The following is an 18186-nucleotide window of genomic DNA, read 5'->3' as shown; positions in this document are numbered from 1 at the left end:
TCATGGGAAGCAGAGGATTTGCTAAGGGATTGCTTTGAGTAGGTGAACTGAACTATGCTCAAGGACTCATCAGAGGATCTGAATGAATGTGCCACGGTTATCATGTACTTTATAAAGATTCTCATGCCCTAACAAAATCATTCAGAGTCTTTCCCAACCAGAAGCCCTGGTATAACCAAGAGATCTGCAATCTGCTGAGGGCTGAATCAGTAGCATTCAGTTCAGGCGACCAAGGAAAATCCAAGAGGTCCAGGTACAACCTCTGGACAGCCATTTCACATGTGAAGTGGCAATTCTGGACCAAACTTGGATCACAGAAGGATGGTCACCTGTTCTGGCCAGGCTTGAATGCTATCACCTCCTACAAAGGAGCGACTGGGATCTGCTCCAATTTGCCTAATGTCAAAACAGCTCAACAGCAGATGCCATTTCATTGCCTCTTCACTCAACTCTGGAACATCTGGACAACCAAGGTACAAAGATCCCTCGCAGTTTCCATACTACACAATGATGCAGCCAGTCTGGGCACTCTTGATGGTGCTCCTGTAGTAAGTTATGAAGAGTGGGGGCAGGGAGCCTGGCACACTGGTGTTGTGGGTCCAAATTAGATACAGCACACCAAGCAACTTTGTGCTCTTCACTTTCTGCATGCCAGAGCCACTGAGTATAATAGAGGGTTGACCAGCACTGTCCTGAAGACCATAATCACTTCTTTTGTCTAATCTTCATTGAGACACAGGTTGCTGTTCTCACACCATTTGACAATCTCTGTATGCTGATTCATCATTGTTGGCGATGAGACCAACCACTGTTGTATCATCAGTGAATTTGATGATGCAGTTTGAGCCGGATCTGGTAGTGCAGTTATGAGTCAGCAGCCTGCACAACCCTGGGGGAAGGGCACCAGTGCTCAGTGTAATGGAGCTTGAGATATTGCTGCCAACTTGGAATAAGAGGGAGGTATTAGTGTAGATGGATGGTTAATTATTACAGCCAGCGCAGTGGCCAAGGTCCTATTCTTATGTCATATGATTCAATTACTCTAAGACATGCTTAACCTATATCCCCTGAATTTATCTTCTTAAATGCCTCCTATTGCTTTGGGATTGAGCAAATTTGGACTAGAAAAAACAATCACTTTACAGGCTAGATTAACTATCTTTAGATCAAAACAGAAACTAATATTATTTTGTCATGTTCCACAGCTATAGTAAATTTAAATAAATCATCTTCTTTAATTTCTTGCATACTTATTTCTACTTCCTATTCTGAATGCTACAACAATTTCTGATTTCCAGCAACACAGACTGCTAATTGTCAAAGTATTATCAAAATGATACAGTCACTCATTATTGATAAATTACTATGTTCTAGAGTAGTGGTCACCAACCTTTTTAAGCCAAAGATCCCCTACCTTGGCCTTAGTGAAAGGCAACATCGACTCCAAATTGATTAGTTACATGCATGCGCACCAGGGCAGAAAAGATCGGAAGTAAAACCCCACAACCCGGAAGTAGAAATAACGTATAAACACCAGGGGTACCCACCCTTTTTCGCATCGCAAACCGGTTTAATATTGACAATATTCTTGCGGATCGGCCAACGGGGGTGGGGGGGGAGTGTTTAACATGACTGGAATACAGCGATACTCGAAGCAGGTTCCTTAAGTCCAGTCTATTCCACAATTTAGTTTTCACAGCTCTCGGCACGTAGCTTCTGTCCCGCTTGCTCATGTTTTTTCCACTGGAAAAAACTCAACGGGCTTGTCTTTAAGTGCAGGGTGCTCGGACTCAAGGTGCCGAAGCAGTTCTGAGGGCTTCACTGTCTCATTAGACAGCCTCCGGGCCCGAACTCCAGCTTCCCGCTTGCCCGCTGCCAGCCGCCTTGGCCAGGTGCGGCTGGTCGTGGGTGGGGTGAGAGGACAAGGTCAGGGTTGGGGGTCTCTGTAATGGGGTCTTGGCGGTCGCAGTCCGGAGAGCGCGACCAACCGAGCGAGGAATGCGACAGGGCGCCTGCCTGCCCCCTGTGTAGGATCTATCTGTCGGCAAAAGTTTGTTTCAGTAGATCGCAGTGAGGTAGCTGTTCTGCCACTTATGAAACCCTGAGCCTGAATTAGGTCATCTGCGAATATTTTAGCACTGGGTTCCCCACAAACATTCGGTGTGCTGAACAGGTTCAGAGGCGGTGCCCATCTGTCCGCGCTCCAGGCTGGTACCCTCGGCACTTCCTGCCAGTTACCTGAGGCCAACCAGTGATCCCTGGCGCGAGGGTGTCACTGCCTCTAGGCAACTGATGACCTCGTGTGCGTTCAAGTTCAACAGTGGGCGTGACAGGGAATGAGGAAAGGCACAACTGACTCATATCGTTTCCTCATGGCCTGGTGGTTGGGGACCATTGAAGTACACTGTGTGGTGAGGGGGAGCTACACACATGCGTACTGGGCAGAAAGAACGGAACGAAAACCACGCAACCCGGAAACAATCTCTCAACAGTATTAGTGTATTTATTTTTCTTTTTTTTCAGGATCTACTGGGAAAGTCTCAAAGATCGACCGGTCGATCGCGATCGACGGGTTGGCAACCACTATTCTAGAGAAACACACACAAAGTGCTGGAGGAACTCAGCAGGCCAGGCACCAGCTATGGAAAAGAGTAGAGTCGATGTTTTGGGCCAAGACCCTCTGCCAGATCCTCACGGTGAGCATAATATGCAATGATTCCTCATTGGATCCAAAATAGTTTATTTAAGATCCTCAGTGGTGAACGATTTATCTTAGTCAAGTTGCCTACACATTATCAGTCACTCAGAGAAATTAAAAGAATATTTCATAGGAAGTCGCCAAGTAATCCTTGTACCTGATCAACATCCTGAGGCAATATCTGCCAATCAGACAAAAGCATTTTGACTTTATTCCAACTGTCTTGACACCTTCTATAACCATCATTTTTAGAGAAATACGTAACTTCTAAAGTTTCAAGGTTTCTTTACGATGCTTTTTGATGAGAACATCTTCTCTTAATTAACTAAATACCTGACCAGTGTCCTAGAACACTGTTACCTATAAATGTCAAGCAATGAAAACTGACAAATACATTATTCAATAAAGACTTTGCCATCTGGTTCAAGCATTCTCCCTTATTTTGTTATCTAAATCACCATGACTACATCATGACTGGTTACAGTTTAATATATTCATAAAGCTATGAATAGATCTTGATCTTCACTCTATCCTGGGCATAATTATCTTTCTCTCTCTATGCTGCTATTAAAATTTCACCTTATTAAATTATCACCTTAATGTTACAAAGTACATTATATTGTACTGTCCAAACTGCAAATTAATTTTATTATGAATGAAATAGGGCAAGTCATACACATCTTTGATTATAGTTATCTTTTAAAAAATCTGAATATTTAATAGCCTTCTAAAATAATTGTAATCCTTTGTATAATAGAAATAATAAAAATCTCCAGCACAATTGCAGAGGGTCTCAACTGCTTTCAAACAGTCCTACAGTAGAAAATATCCAATCTAAATTAAGCGATGGAATTTCACTCAAAACTTGGAAGAGGAACAAGGCATAGGGAAATATTGCCATTTTTTTCAATGCGGTTTACGTAAGAAATTTGTGCAACTCAGGCAAAAATTTGTTTACTTAAGCACATAAATTTTGGAGTTTTTCAAATTAGTTCACTATAATATGGAGGTAATTCAAGATTCCTCTGAAGCAGAGGAAAATTATTGCTGCAATATGCCTGCATCATTTCATGGAAAGGTACTTACTGACAACAAACACTGCCAGAAATCCCTGTGCAGACTGGTGAGCAATCAATGCAAAATGCAAGCCAGACATAGTTTTGTATAAACTGATAGAAGAGAGTGGAAACTCAGAGGAAAATCCTGTACATTTGGGTATTAGCATACCATCAGAACAGATATTGAGCAGCAATGAGAGGTTCAAACAACCTTATGCATGCTCCTCCAGCTCTTTGTTGCTCCAAATCGCAACATCTGCAGTCTCGTGTCAGCAATGCGATGTTGTTATGGAGAGGAACAATGGATACAGTTGCTTAACTACCTGATGTTGCTTATTTACCGGCCTCTCTTTTTGCCTATTTTTTCAGTGCACTCTAGACAACCTTTCTTTCAAGGAAAGGAGCTTTCCTCTCTCACCAATGCTGCCCTTACCTGCATCTTTTCCATTTCCGGCACATCTGCCCTCACCCCATCCTCCTGCCACCCCACCGGGGATGGGTTCCTCTTGTCCTCACCTACCACCTTACTAGCCTCCTCGTCCAACACATAATTCTCCGTAACTTCCTCCATCTCCAATAGGATCCCACCACTGGGTACAACTTACCTTCCATGCCATTATGCAACTCGCTTCTCCATTCATCCCTCCTGGCACTGATCTCCCTCCTGGCACTTATCCTTGCAAGCAGAACAATTGCCACACCGGCCCCTACATCTTACCACTCAAGGCCCCAAACAGTCCTTCCAGGTGAGGTGACACATCACCTGTAAGTCTGTTGGGGTTATCTACTGTATCTAGTGTTCCTGTACATCAGTGAAACCTGATGTAGATTGGGAGACTGCTTCACCAAATACTTACACTCCATCTGCCAAAAGAAAAGCAGGATCTCCCAATGGCCACCCATTTCATTTCTCCTTCCCATTCCTATTCCAACATGTCAATCAACGGCCTCCTATACTGCTGCGATGAGGCCACACTCCCATGCTCAGGTTAGAGGAGCAACACCTTATTTTCCATCTAGGTAGCCTCCAATCTGAAGGCCTAAACATCAATTTCTTGATCGTCTGGTAATTGCCCCTCCTTCACCATTCCCCATTCCACTTCTCTCTCTCTTTCTCTCTCACCATATCTTCTTACCTGCCCATCACCTCCCTCTGGTGCTCCTCCCTTTCCTTTTCTTCAATGGTCTTCCATCCTCTCCTATCCTTCTCCAGCCCTGTATCTCCTTCACCAATTAACTTTCCAGCTCTTTACTTCACCCCTCCCCCTCTCCCAGTTTCACCTATCACCTACTACCTTGTACGTCTTTCTGTTCTGTCCCTACTTTCTTACTTTAACAAATCATCTTTTTTCCAGTCCTGATGAAGGGTAACATTGACTGTTTACTCTCCATTAATGCTCCCTGACCTGCTGAATTCTTCCAGCATTTTGTATCTACTGCTTGGATTTCCAGCGTCTGCAAATTTTCTCATGTTTGTTAACTCTTCCTTCATATCTTTTGTAATTGCCCTTACTTTAGTTGAGGAGGCTTAAGATGAGATAAGCACCTGGAATTCTACCACACTACGATCATTACTTCAGGATGAGTCCTTAACTACAAGATCTATTGATCCCAGATCAGATCACTGCACATAATCAAATGTAAAGTAACCTGCTCCCAGGTAGATTCTGCAACATACTGTTCTAAGAAACAATCCCTGATTCACTCCCCAAATCCTGTTTCGTGGTATCCTTGCCAGTTTCATTAATGAAACAACAGATCTAAATTATCTATCATAACTGCAGCTCCCTTCTTACATGCCTTTGATATTTCCCCATTTATATTTTATCCAATTGAGATGCAACACTATGGGGAGCTTCATAACTGCTTTTTCAAGCTCTTTCTTATTTCTATCCAGACACTGCTTATTCATTGCACCTTTATCATTATTCATTACCATTTTGTTTTGTTGTTTGCTGTGCGTGTTCTGTTTTGTTGTGCTCTGCGTTGTTCTGCCAAACATCGTGGGCATGCTTTGTTGCTGCTGCAATGTGTGATTCCCCCAGCATACCCTCAGCCGTGCTGGTTGCTAATGCAAACGATGCATTTTACTGTATGTTTCGACAGAATGTGATAAATAAACTTGAATCTTGTATTGCCATCTTTCTTAACAACACGACAACAACTTCTTTTGCTTTCTGCCTATTCTTTTCAAATATCAAGCAATCTGTAATATCAAGTTCCCAGTGCTGATCATCCTGTAACCATGTCTCTGTAATAGCTATTAAATCAAACTCATTTGTTTCTATTTGTGCCATCATCAACTCATCTGTCTTGTTACAAATGTTATGTGCATTCAAAGAGCCTTAAGCATTGACTTGCAATTTTTAATTACATTCTCTGGTTTCACTTTCTTCTGCACATTTTATTTATATTTTCTGCCCTTTCCATTATAGTTTGATTTTCATTTTTCCCCTCTCTATTTTCTACTACTGCTCTCCCATTTCTTCTCGATTTATTGCCTTTCATATCCCTAGAATCCTCCCCAACTTTAATTAGCTTAAAGCCCTGTTCTTAACCTTACTTATGCAATTCACCAGGATAGTAGTCCCATCATGTTCAGGTGAAGCCCAGCCAATGGTTCCCTTCTCCCACCACTACTGCTACCGATATTCTATGTATTAGAACCCATTCTCTCCCGACCAAAGTTGGACATTCTTACCTTATTTTTCCAAACTTATTTACCCTCTGCCAACTTCCACGTGGTACACTAATATTCATCCCTGTGGCAGATTTTGAATTTTCCCCAAGATAATCATAATTCCTCAGCAAAATCCCCTTGCTAGTCCTACTTATATCACGGACCACAACACCTGATCCTTTTCTTTCCACTCCAATTCTTTTCCTAGTCCAGAAGCCTTCGGTACACTCTCTCTTTGCTGCAGAGAATAGTATGTACTCCATCAGCCACAACTAAAACTACAGTTATGATATTTCTTTTTTCCCTCTACTTAAACGGCCCCTGAGCCATAGACATACGGACTGTTGGCACATATTCCCTTCATCCTCCTCCTCCCTTGCTCAAAGGAGGAACAAAACCTCATACCCATTAGACAAGATTTAGGGTTAAGATTCCTGAATTGTTCTTTCAATGAGTTGATCAGAAAATACTTGCTGCTGACATGATCACTGTGAACTAAGATGTAATCCACAAGTTCTTAGACTGTACATTGCAGTTACAACCCATCACCTGCCCAGCATTTCAGAGTTAGTTAATTAATTATATTGGATTAAATTATCTTCAAACATGCACTCTGAATCATACTAACATATCCTGATTTAAGTCCCTTGGCCAATCAACAGAGACCACTTTTCTTGTGAATAGCACTGGCAGCCAAAAACAAAACTGTGACCAGAGCAAAGTTTTCCCAATCTTGTTAAGTTTGCCCCCAACACAACTCAGTTCTCTGCCTTGGCCTCCTGCTCTATTAAGTTCATCGTGAACTTGACTGAACACCACCTACCTGACTGGCACCCACATCACAATGATTATTAACCAGTGTTGAGAGGCCCCCACAGACTCTCCTCATCACTGGGATGAGAAATTGTACAAGGACCACACCCAAAGTACTATGTGCATCCTGGACACCATTATTTAGTGAAGTATTTATTAAACATTAGATACTATCCAGATGAGCTTTACTAGGCTAATTCCTGGGATGAGGAGGCTGCCATATAACAAATAACTAAAATAGTAAGACAAAGAGACAGTTAATTAAAATTGAGACTTCTTGCAGAGGCTGGTGAATCTTTGGAATTCTCTATCACGTAGGCTTATGAAGGTTAAATCACTGGAAGCATTTAAAGCGACTTTAAATAAATTTTGAAAGAAGGGGAATTGAGAGGTATTGTGAAAGTGGAAAAGGAGCTGTGGCCTACAGCAGATCAGCCATAATCTTACTGAATGGTGGGAGAACCTTGAGAGACTACATCACTTACTCTTTCTCTGATTTTCTTGTGTTCTTGTCAACAATGTTCCAAGAACTCAGTCCAGTGCATGAGGAAGCTTGGTAATCTTTGACATCCAGCACCAACTGCACAAATATAATCACACTTTGCTCTATGCACCAGATTTCCAGCACTCAACTGAAAATCATTTCTAACAAACTTGAATCTTAATTAACAATGTATGGTCAAAAATAAAGTCATTTGCCACCACTATAACACTTCCCTTCCCTACATCTCACACCTTAACCACACTCTTTGATATCCATCCATGGAAGGCATATTGCTGATACAAACTGTAACACACTCCCATTTTCTCAGGGCAGACTACAATGAAGTCTGATGTCAAGTGGTTGTGTGGAATCCAAACCAGGGATTGCTGAGCTTATAACTGGTGAATACATTTTTAGCACTGTTGACAAAATCTTACATCAATTTACTGACAAATGAGAGAAAACAAATCTGTTTATCCTTAGGTAGGGAACTCTGAATATTTACAGGCGCCATGTAAAAAAATGATACAATTGGCACACATCCATAACAGAAATTTCTTACATCTTAAGTCATTTTATATTTTGATATAAAAGTGAAAACTGCTGGCGATACTGAGCAAACCAGAAGCAATATGGAAAGAGAAACAGAGTAAATATTTCAGCTCCATGACCTTCTATCAGATCTGAAAACCCTGTTTATCTTATTCTGAATAGCAGCAAATATTTTGTTTTTACCTACAAATTTGAAAAAAAAAGATGGCAAATGGTATCTGGAAGGGAAAACAACAACTACAACAAAAAAAGGCCAGTTTTCTTCGTAGATAATTCATGCCCATTACTTAAGTTGAACTTCCTTGTCCCAGAGATGCTCATTATATTGATGTAATTGTATATGTAGTTGTAATGGCAATTTCTAGTAACACAACATTATAAATTTAAATAAATTCTTCTCAGAGGAGTCTACGCTATAATGTCTTGGAGGTATCAATTACTAATTGGGAGCATGAACATATTAAGCGATATTATTCCTACTCCGTCAGCTGCGCTAACTATTTTAAAATTTTTTGTAGCTAATCCCTTTATCAATTTGGGATTTTAACACTGAAATCATTTCTGTTATAAGCTACTACAAAGTGCCCATTGTATTAACAGCATTATTATGAAAAGATCCTCTCATCTAAATCATCCATATCGACAACCGATGTTCCAACACTGTCACCTACAGCACTTTTATTATATTGCTTTCCAACTCAAAAATGGTATTAATGATTATAGTATGTCCAGTTTTGCTGGAGATCCAAAGCTCAAAGGTAATGTGGACTGTGAAGAAGATGTTGAGATAAGGCAGATGAAATATAAAATGTAAAGTCATCCACATTACTAAAGAGGTAGAATATGTTTTAAATGGCGAGAGATTGACAAATATTGGTGTTCATTGGGATATAGGTGTTCTACTTTAGTCATTAAAGTTAGCACATAGGTTCAACATACAAACAATACAGGCACACAAAGACAATCAGTACATTGGCAGACAAGAGGAACCATAGCTATTGAATTCTCTGAGCCATCTAATTCAGATTATACCTCCATGTCTGCAGAAACACTTGTTTTTTTTTAACCTATTTCATCTCCTCACAGTCACAACTTGGCTTTTTTGCTTTTGCTACTACATAACTGCTTCTCAATTCATGAAAAGAAGAAATGAGCTGTTCTGAATTCATGTACATCTTTCCTGAGCCTCAATTTCTTTGTTGTCCGTCAATGCATTTAAGGCCAACCAAGCAATCCTTAATCACTGTTTAGTCTCTACATAGTATAGTCCATTCAAGAATAAATATATAGATGTAAATATATCAGTGTTTGGTATAAAATAACAAATCCAATACAGTTGACTTCCTTCAGAATTTAGTACTGTTGGTCTTTACATAATTTGGTTTACTATGGTGTTTGTTTACTATACGGAAGCATTTCCTGAGTTTGATTGTATACTTTGTCAGTACATTGAAAAATATCCTAGGAACAGACATAGAAAATAGAATTAGGAATCCAAGACATTCAAGTCTTTGCTTGATTGTAAACAAGTGAGGAACGTAGCATTATATAGAAATTACATCATTCATAAATGTCAAGCTCACAATAGAGAATAATTGACATAACTGGAAGCCAAGATTTTTTTCCACAATTTATAGATGATAATAGTCAAAGTCATAGACTCATAGAAAACTACAGCACAGAAAGAGGCCCTTCAACCCCTTTAGTCAGTGCCAGACCATTTAAACTGTCCATTCCCATCGAACTGCACCTGGACCATAGCCCTCTATACCCCTCCCATCAATGAACCTACCAAACTTCTTTTTAACATTAGAATCAAAATTACATCCAACACTTGTGCTGACTGCTCATTCCACAATCTCACCACCGTCTGAGTGAAGAAGTTACCCTTCATGTTCCCCTTAAATATCTCACCTTTCACCATTAACCCATGAACCCTTATTATAGTCTCAACTAACCTCAGTGGAAAAAGCCCGCTTGCATTTACTCTATCTATTCCCCACATAATCTTGAATACCTCTATAAAATCTCCTCTCAATCTTCTACATTCTGGAGAATAAAGTTCTAACTTATTCAATTTTTCCTTGTAACTCAGGTCCTCCAGTCCAGTAACATCCTTGTAAATTGTCTCTGTAATCTTTCAATCTTATTTACATCCTTCCCGTCGGTAGCTGACCAAAACTGCACTCAATGCTCCAAAACAGGCCTCACAAATGTCTTATACAACTTCAACATAACACCCCAACCCTGTACTCAAGTACTTTGATCTATGAAAGCTGATGTGCCAAAAGCTCTCCTCACCACCCTATATTCCTGCCATGCCCCTTTCAATGAACTATGGACCTGTAATCCCAGATTCCTTTGTTCTACTACACTTCTCAATGCCCTACCACTCAACTGTGTAAGATCTATCCTGTCTAGACTTCCCAAAGTCCAACATCTCACATTTATTGAATTCCACCTCTCATTTTTCAACCCATTTTTTCAGCTTGTCCAAATCCCACTGCAAGCTTTGATAGTCTTCCTCACTGTCCACTACTCTCCCAATCATTGTGTTATCCACAAATCTGCTGATCCAGTAAACCATATTATCACCCAGATCTTTGATGTAGATGACAAACAATATACCCAGCACCAATCCCTGCAGTTTTCCACTGATCACAGGCCTCCAGTCAAGGAAACAACTACCTACTATCACACTCTGGCTTCTCTCACAAATCAATGTATTAGCTCATCTTGAATGCCAAGCGAATTAAGCTTCTTGACCAACCTCACGTGTTGGACCTTGTCAGAGGTCTTGCTTAAGTGTATGTAGACAATCTCCACTGCCTTGCCTTCATCAGCCTTCCTGATAACTTCCTCGAAAAACTTTATAAGTGATGCACCATCAATAACTCACTCTGAGACGTAAAGGTGAGATATCGGCTTTTATTGACTGGAAGAAGGAACAAGCAGTGGTTGACCACCATTCTACATCCTGGAGACAGAGAGGCCGGGCTCAGACCTCAATCGCCTTTATACAGGGGTCTGTGGGAGGAGCCACAGGAGCAATCAGCAGGGGGCATGTCCAGTCAGGTATATGTAGCTCACCACAATAAGATTGGTTAGACATGACCTAACGTGCACAAAGCCAAGCTGACTATCCCTAATCAGTCCCTTAGAATACCTTCCAATAACTTTTCCACTACTGATGTCAAGTAGTGACATCAGTCACAGGTCTTTAATGTTCTTGTTTATTCTTCAAGCCTTTCTTAAATACAAGAACAACATTAGCTATCCTCCAATCCTCCAAGTACCTCACCTGTCGCTAAAGATGATTTAAATATCTCTGCCAGGGCCCATGCAATTTCTGCACTTGCTTTCCACATGGTCCGAGGGAACACCTTCTCAAGGCCTTGGGATTTGCCCAGGCTAATTTGTCTTAAGACTGCAAACACTTCCTGCTCTGTAATCTGTACAAGGTCCATGACCTCGCTGCTGCTTTGCCTCACTTCAGAAGACTCTGTGTCCATCTACCGAATAAATATGGATGCAAAAAATCTATTTAAGATCTCACCCACTTCTTCTGGCTCCACTCATCAATTACCATTCTGATCTTCTATAGGACCATTGCTGTCCATTGCAATAATTTTGCTCTTAAACATATGTTCAGAGCTTATCCTTGGGATCCTCCTTTACCTTGTCTGCTAGAGCAACCTGATACCTTCTTTTAGCCTCCTGATTTCTTTCTTGCATTTCTTATACTCCTCAAGTACCTCATTTGTTCTGACCCGCCTATTCCTGCTGTACACCTTTTTTATCCAAACTAAAACCTCAATATCTCTCAAAAAGCAAGGCTTCCTAAACCTGTTACCCTTGCCTTTTATTCTGACGAGCACACACAAGCTCCCACTTACTGAGTATACCTTTGCCAGAAAACGAGCTTGTCCCAATCCATGCTTGCTAAATCCTTTCTGACACCAACAAAATTGGCCTTTTTGCAAATTTGTTCCTCTACAAACGCTTTGAGAGGCTGGTCAAGGACTACCACACACACTGCACCCCCTACAATTTGCCTACCAACACAAGCAATCGACAGATGATGACGCAATAGCCACAGCTCTACACACTGTCCTTACACATCTGGAGAAGAGGGATGCTTATGTGAGAATACTATTCTTGGTGGTAAGAGTGGGCTCCCTCAATTCCGCCCCTCTAACCCTCAACACAGGTGCCCCTCAGGGCTGTGTACTAAGCCCCGCCTTTACTCTATGTATACTCATGACTGCGTCGCCACCCACAGTTCCAATCTGCTAATTAAATTTGCTGATGACACAACATTGATTGACCTAATCTCAAATAATAATGAGGCAGCCTACAGAGAAGAAGTCATCACCCTGACACTGTGGTGTCAATAAGACAACCTCTCCCACAATGTCACAAAAACAAAGGAACTGGTTGTGGACTACAGGAGGAATGGAGATAGGCTGGTCCTTATTGACATCAACAGATCTGGGGTTGAGTGGGTGAACAGTTTTAAGTTCCTCAGCATAAACATCACCAACGATCTTACGTGGCCTGTACGTACCGGCTGTGTGGTGAAAAAAGCACAACAGCACCTCTTTCACCTCAAATTGTTGAAGAAGTTTGGTGTGGGCCCCTCAAATCTTAAGAACTTTCTGTAGGGGCACGACTGAGAGCATCCTGACTGGCTGCATCACCGCCTGGTATAGGTACTGTATTTCCCTCAATTGCAGGACTCTGCAGACAGTAGTGCAAACAAAGCAGCGCATCTGTAGATGTGAACTTCCCACTATTCAGGACATTTACAATGACAGGTGTGTAAAAAGGGCCTGAATGATCATTGGGGCCCCAAGTCACCCCAACCACAAACTGTTCCAGCTGCTACCATCCAGGAAACAATATCACAGCATAAAAGCCAGGACCAACAGGCTCTGAGACAGCTTCTTCCAGCAGGCCATCAGACTGATTAATTAATGCTGACACAGCTGTATTTCTATGTTATACTGACTTCCCTGTTGTACATACTATTTATTATAAATTACTATAAATTGCACATTGCACACTTAGACAGAGAAGTAACACAAAGATTTTTACTCCTCATGTATATGAAGGATGTAAGTGAATTCAATTCAATGACTGTTGAGTGGTCTATAACAAAGCCTAATTAATGTGGTCATACCTTTATTATTTCTCAGTTCCACCCATAAAGCCTCACCAGATGAGTTCTCCAGTCTGTCCTGACTGCGCACTGTCATGACATTTTTCCTGAATAGTAACACCACCCTTCCCCCTTTAACCCCATGCGCTCAATCACGTCTAAACGGAACCCTGGATAATACATCAGCTGCCAGTACTGCTCCTCCTGCAACCAAGTCACACCAATTCCAGGTTCTGATCTATGCCTTAAGCTCATCTGCCTTTCCTACAATACTTCTTGCATTGAAATATACACAACTCAGAACATTAGTCCCATTATGCTCATCCTTTTGAAACCTGACTTTCTCTGTGGTTTTAGAGACATCTGTCTTCACTCCACTCCACTATCTGTTCTGGCACTCTAGTTCCCATCCCCCTACAACTCTAGTTTAACCTCCCCCTTCACCTCCCCCCAACAGTACTAGCAAGTCTTCCCATTAGGCTATTAGTCCTCCTCAAGTTCAGGTGAAAACCATCTCTTCTATACAGGTGCCACTTCCCCTGGAAGAGAGCCAAATGATCCAAAGTTCTGAAGCACTCCCTTCTACACCAACTCCTTAGCCATGTGTTAAAAAATATGATCTTCCTGTTTCTGGCTTTACTAGCACATAGCACAGGTAGTAAACCTGAGATCACAACCCTGGAGGTCCTATCTTTTAACTTAGCACCTAATTCCCTGAATTCACTTTGCAGAACATCATCCTTTTTCCTAACTATATCATCGGTACCTATATGGCCCACGACCTTTGACTGCTCATCCTCCCACCTAAGAATGCTGAAGACTTAATTTGAGCTGTCCTGGACCCTAGATTCTGGGAGGCAACGTACCATCTAGGAATCTGATTCTTACCCACAGAACCTGCTCTCTGTTCCCCTAATGAATCCTTATCACCATAGCTTGCCCCTTCTCCCCACTTCCCTCCTGAGCCACAAAGCCAGAGACTTGACCACTATGACTTTCCTCTGCTAGGTCATATTCCAACAGTACCCAAAGTGATATACCTGTTGTTGAGGGGGATTGCCACAGGGATACTCTGCGCTGGCTGTTTAACCTCTTTCACATTTGTGACTGTCAACTGTTACGAACCCTGTAACTGGGTCACTTACCAGCAAAGATAGAGGCCCGTTGAAGTCTGATGATACTACTTTTTAGAAGTCTTTATTCATAAAGGGGCACAAAAATAAGACTAATACAGACATTCAGATAAAAGACATCGTCAATACTCAATCTAAAAACGCGGGTATAATAATAATCATCAATTAAGCAATAGCTCTATCGTTTGTCTAGGGGATATTGTATTGTCCAATGGAAAGATAAAAGTCACAGTCCTTTTAAGCTGCAGCTCTTTGGGTTTAAGAGAGAGACGGTTTGAAACTTGCCTGGGTCTTTATGAGGCCAATCTGTTGCGTCGGGGGAGTTGGTTCCCCGTTGTTAGTTCCAAGTCATTTTCCGTGGTACCAGCCACCAGCCCCCAGGCAAGGGAACTGAACGCACGTGGCTTCCTTCAAATGGCTTCCCGCTATTGCGGGATCGCTAGCGTATCTTCTGGTGCGTCTGAAGGGGTTGTTCCCCCCCAGACCCTCTTTTATACTTCCTCACGGGGTCTCCGATGTCAATCAGGTTGGGATGATGCAATCCCTCTCTCAACCAGCCCACTTTGCCCGAGGGCTTGCACGTAGCATAGTCCCCAATCCACAAACGTGGTCTCCAGGAGACAATGGCCAGGTCTCTCTCTCTCATTTCCTGGGTCCTCTGACACAACCCAATAATGCTCTTGCGATTCTCACAAAGGAGGGGGCTCCCCCCCGCACCCTTCGGCCCCTCAGAGCTGTGGTGCGTTCATAACACAACCAGTTTCCTGTGTCCTACACCTTGAGTGTAACTATCTCTCTATATGTCCTGTCTGTCACCCCCTCAACCTCCCAAATGATCCAGAGTTCATCCAGTTTCAGCTCCAACTCCGACACAGATTGTTAGAAGCTGCAGCAGGATGTATTTCATGAAGGTGAATTTGTCAGGTATACTGGAAGCCTCCCTGCCTTCCCACATCAGGAGCATAGAATTATGCTGCCTGGCACACCTACTGCTCTAATTGTGCAATTATAAAGGAGGAAATAATAAATAAACTAAAAAAAACTACCTACAGCTTTTCAACTTCTCTCACTGAAGCCTCTCAAAGCGAAAGCCTCAAATCTGCACTCTGGCACTGTCCACTTCAACAATAGCTGCTCTGCCTTATTTTTATTTGCCCTTGCTAATGAATACCAATCTCTGATCGGCCGCTGTTCAAACACTGAAACTCACATGATGTGCTGTATTTTTAACACACACTCGCCGGCCTGTGTAAGCCACCTCTTCTTTCACTCTTGATCTCCAACTGGTTGCTGTTCAAATATGGTCACGTCTTCATACCCACAAAAAAGCTGATCAAGCATGTAAGACTTTCAGTTCAGGAAATTGGTTCCAAGATTTACTGGTCTGCACATTAAGGGCATGGAAAGAATGGACATTTGGAGAGCTTTTTGGGGATAGTGACTATAATAATGTTTCAAGATATTTATTAGAAAGGTCTGGAAATAAAAATCACAAATTGGGGGAGGGTCAATTTCAACTTCATAAGAAGGAATTAGAAAAAATAAATTGGGAGAGTTACCTGTAGGTAGGTCTGCATCAGACAAGTGAGAAACATTCAAAATTGAAATAGTGAGAGTTCTGGCCAACATGTTCCTATAAAAATAAACAGTACAGGCAAACAGGATATCAAAAGCTGGGTTAAATAGAAATGAAGTATATGACAGGTATAGAGATCTGAAAATAAGGGAGCACTCTAGGAGTGAAGGCATCCAGGGAAAACTTTAAGAAGCAAAGAGGAGGACAAAAGAGAGGACGCAAAATATCACTGATGAACAAGATTAAGGAAAGTTCTGAAATACTTTATAAATATATTAAGAGCATGAGGTTAACCTAGGAAGAAATAGAGCCCATTATGGGCTATAGTCAAAATGGCAATGTGTATGCAAAGCCAGGTCTAAATGAAAACTTTTCATCTGCATTCACAAAAGTTTTGTAGTTGGAGAAGTCAAGGGTGGGGGGCAATGAAGTTCTACGAGATGTCATCATTAAAGAGGAGGAGCTATTAGATGACTTAGTGTCTTAAAGATGGAGAAATATCCACATTTATTGCGATTTATCCTCGGTTGCTATGGAAGGCAAAGGAGGAGATGGTGGGCCACTGAATTTTAAATCATGATTGGCCACAGGTGATAGGTAAACAACAGCAAATATATGCCAGGTCTGTGAAGCTCTGGTCAGTGACAAGGAAGTCACCGGAAAAACAATTTGAGAAACAGGATTAATCTACATTCAGAAAGACAGGAATTATTGAAAGAAAGACTGCACAATCCTGTGTGACCAGTTTTTTTTTCAATTATTTGAAGAGATAAACAAGTGTATCAATGACTGCAGTGAACTGATGTAGTTAAATGGACTTCAGTAAAGCCTTCAAAAATATTCCACATGAAAGAATGACCCTACAGGTTAGAGGCATGGGATCCAGGGCAAGTTGGTAAGAAGACGCATAAGAAGATAGGACAATATAACACAGGAATAGACCCTTCATCTGACCATATGTACACTGATCATGATGCCAATCTAACAAATCCCATTTACAGTCTATACCCCCCAATCCATCCATTCACGTGACAAATGTGCCTCTTAAACACTGATATCGTGTGTGTCAGACAGTGCATTCCAGCCACTTACCATTCTTTGTGTAAAAATATGCTTCACAAATTTCTCTAAATTTCCACACACCCCCACCAATCTTAAATCTATGCACTCTAGATTTTGAAATTTCTACCTTTACTCTACCCTATTTATGCCTCGTGAGTTGAGGACATTTCTGTGATTTTAGGGTATGAATGCAGTTATATACATTAATAATTTGGATATGAATGCAGGATTTATAATTAGTAAGTTTGCAAATGACATAATATTAGATAGTGTTGTTAATAGTGACATGGACAGTTGAAGGCTACAAAATGAAATGGACTAGTTAGTGAAATAAGCGGAGTACAGTCGGCCCTCCTTATCTGTGAGGGACTGGTTCCAGGACCTCCCGCGGATACCAAAAAATGCGGATGCTCAAGTCCCTTATATAAAATAGCATAGTATTTGCATATAAGCTACGCACATCCTCCCGTATACTTTAAATCATCTCTAGATTACTTATAATACCTAATACAACGTAAATGCTATGTAAATAGTTGTTATACTGTATTGTTTAGGGAATAAAGACAAAAAAACTGTACATGTCCCTTTCAATCACAACTCAAGCAGCGAACGAACGAGACGTGAGGTGAACAATGATCAAACAATGAGTAAAATCTGTACAGTAGTTGTTACACTGTCCTGTTTAGGGAATAAGGACACTTTAGAGGAGGCTCAATAATACTAAATTCAGGAACTTACGAGGTTGAGGGCTGAGGATCTTCAAGCGTTGAACGTCAAGACTTCAGAGTTGCAGAATTGCAGCTCCCCTGGGAACACTGCTGCGACCTCGGCATTAGCCGATGCCGATTCTTCTGTGATCTTTACATTCTTGAGGCTGTAGCGCTTTACATAGCCAGCCAACCATCTCTTACTTGCCTTAAACTCTTTTCTCTTATTCTCATCAACCCCGTTACAATAGTGCTCATAGAG

The 18186-nt window shown here is 41.4% G+C and overlaps 1 protein-coding gene and 1 long non-coding RNA gene across 5 annotated transcripts in view; one reads left to right on the top strand and one right to left on the bottom strand.

Moving 5' to 3' along the window:
• Positions 1-18186, bottom strand: part of invs (inversin) — a 243103-nt gene that overhangs the window by 125941 nt on the left and 98976 nt on the right. The window lies entirely within an intron of this gene.
• The window catches only part of LOC132395633 (uncharacterized), a 52027-nt gene that overhangs the window by 7126 nt on the left and 26715 nt on the right, over positions 1-18186 (top strand). The window contains exon 2 of the long non-coding RNA XR_009512699.1: positions 2524-2696. This is a non-coding gene — a long non-coding RNA (uncharacterized LOC132395633). The remainder of the gene's footprint in view (positions 1-2523; positions 2697-18186) is intronic.

This window comes from Hypanus sabinus, chromosome 6 (assembly GCF_030144855.1).
Source record: "Hypanus sabinus isolate sHypSab1 chromosome 6, sHypSab1.hap1, whole genome shotgun sequence".
Taxonomy (NCBI): domain Eukaryota; kingdom Metazoa; phylum Chordata; class Chondrichthyes; order Myliobatiformes; family Dasyatidae; genus Hypanus; species Hypanus sabinus.
This window is presented reverse-complemented; position numbering and strand designations above follow the sequence as displayed.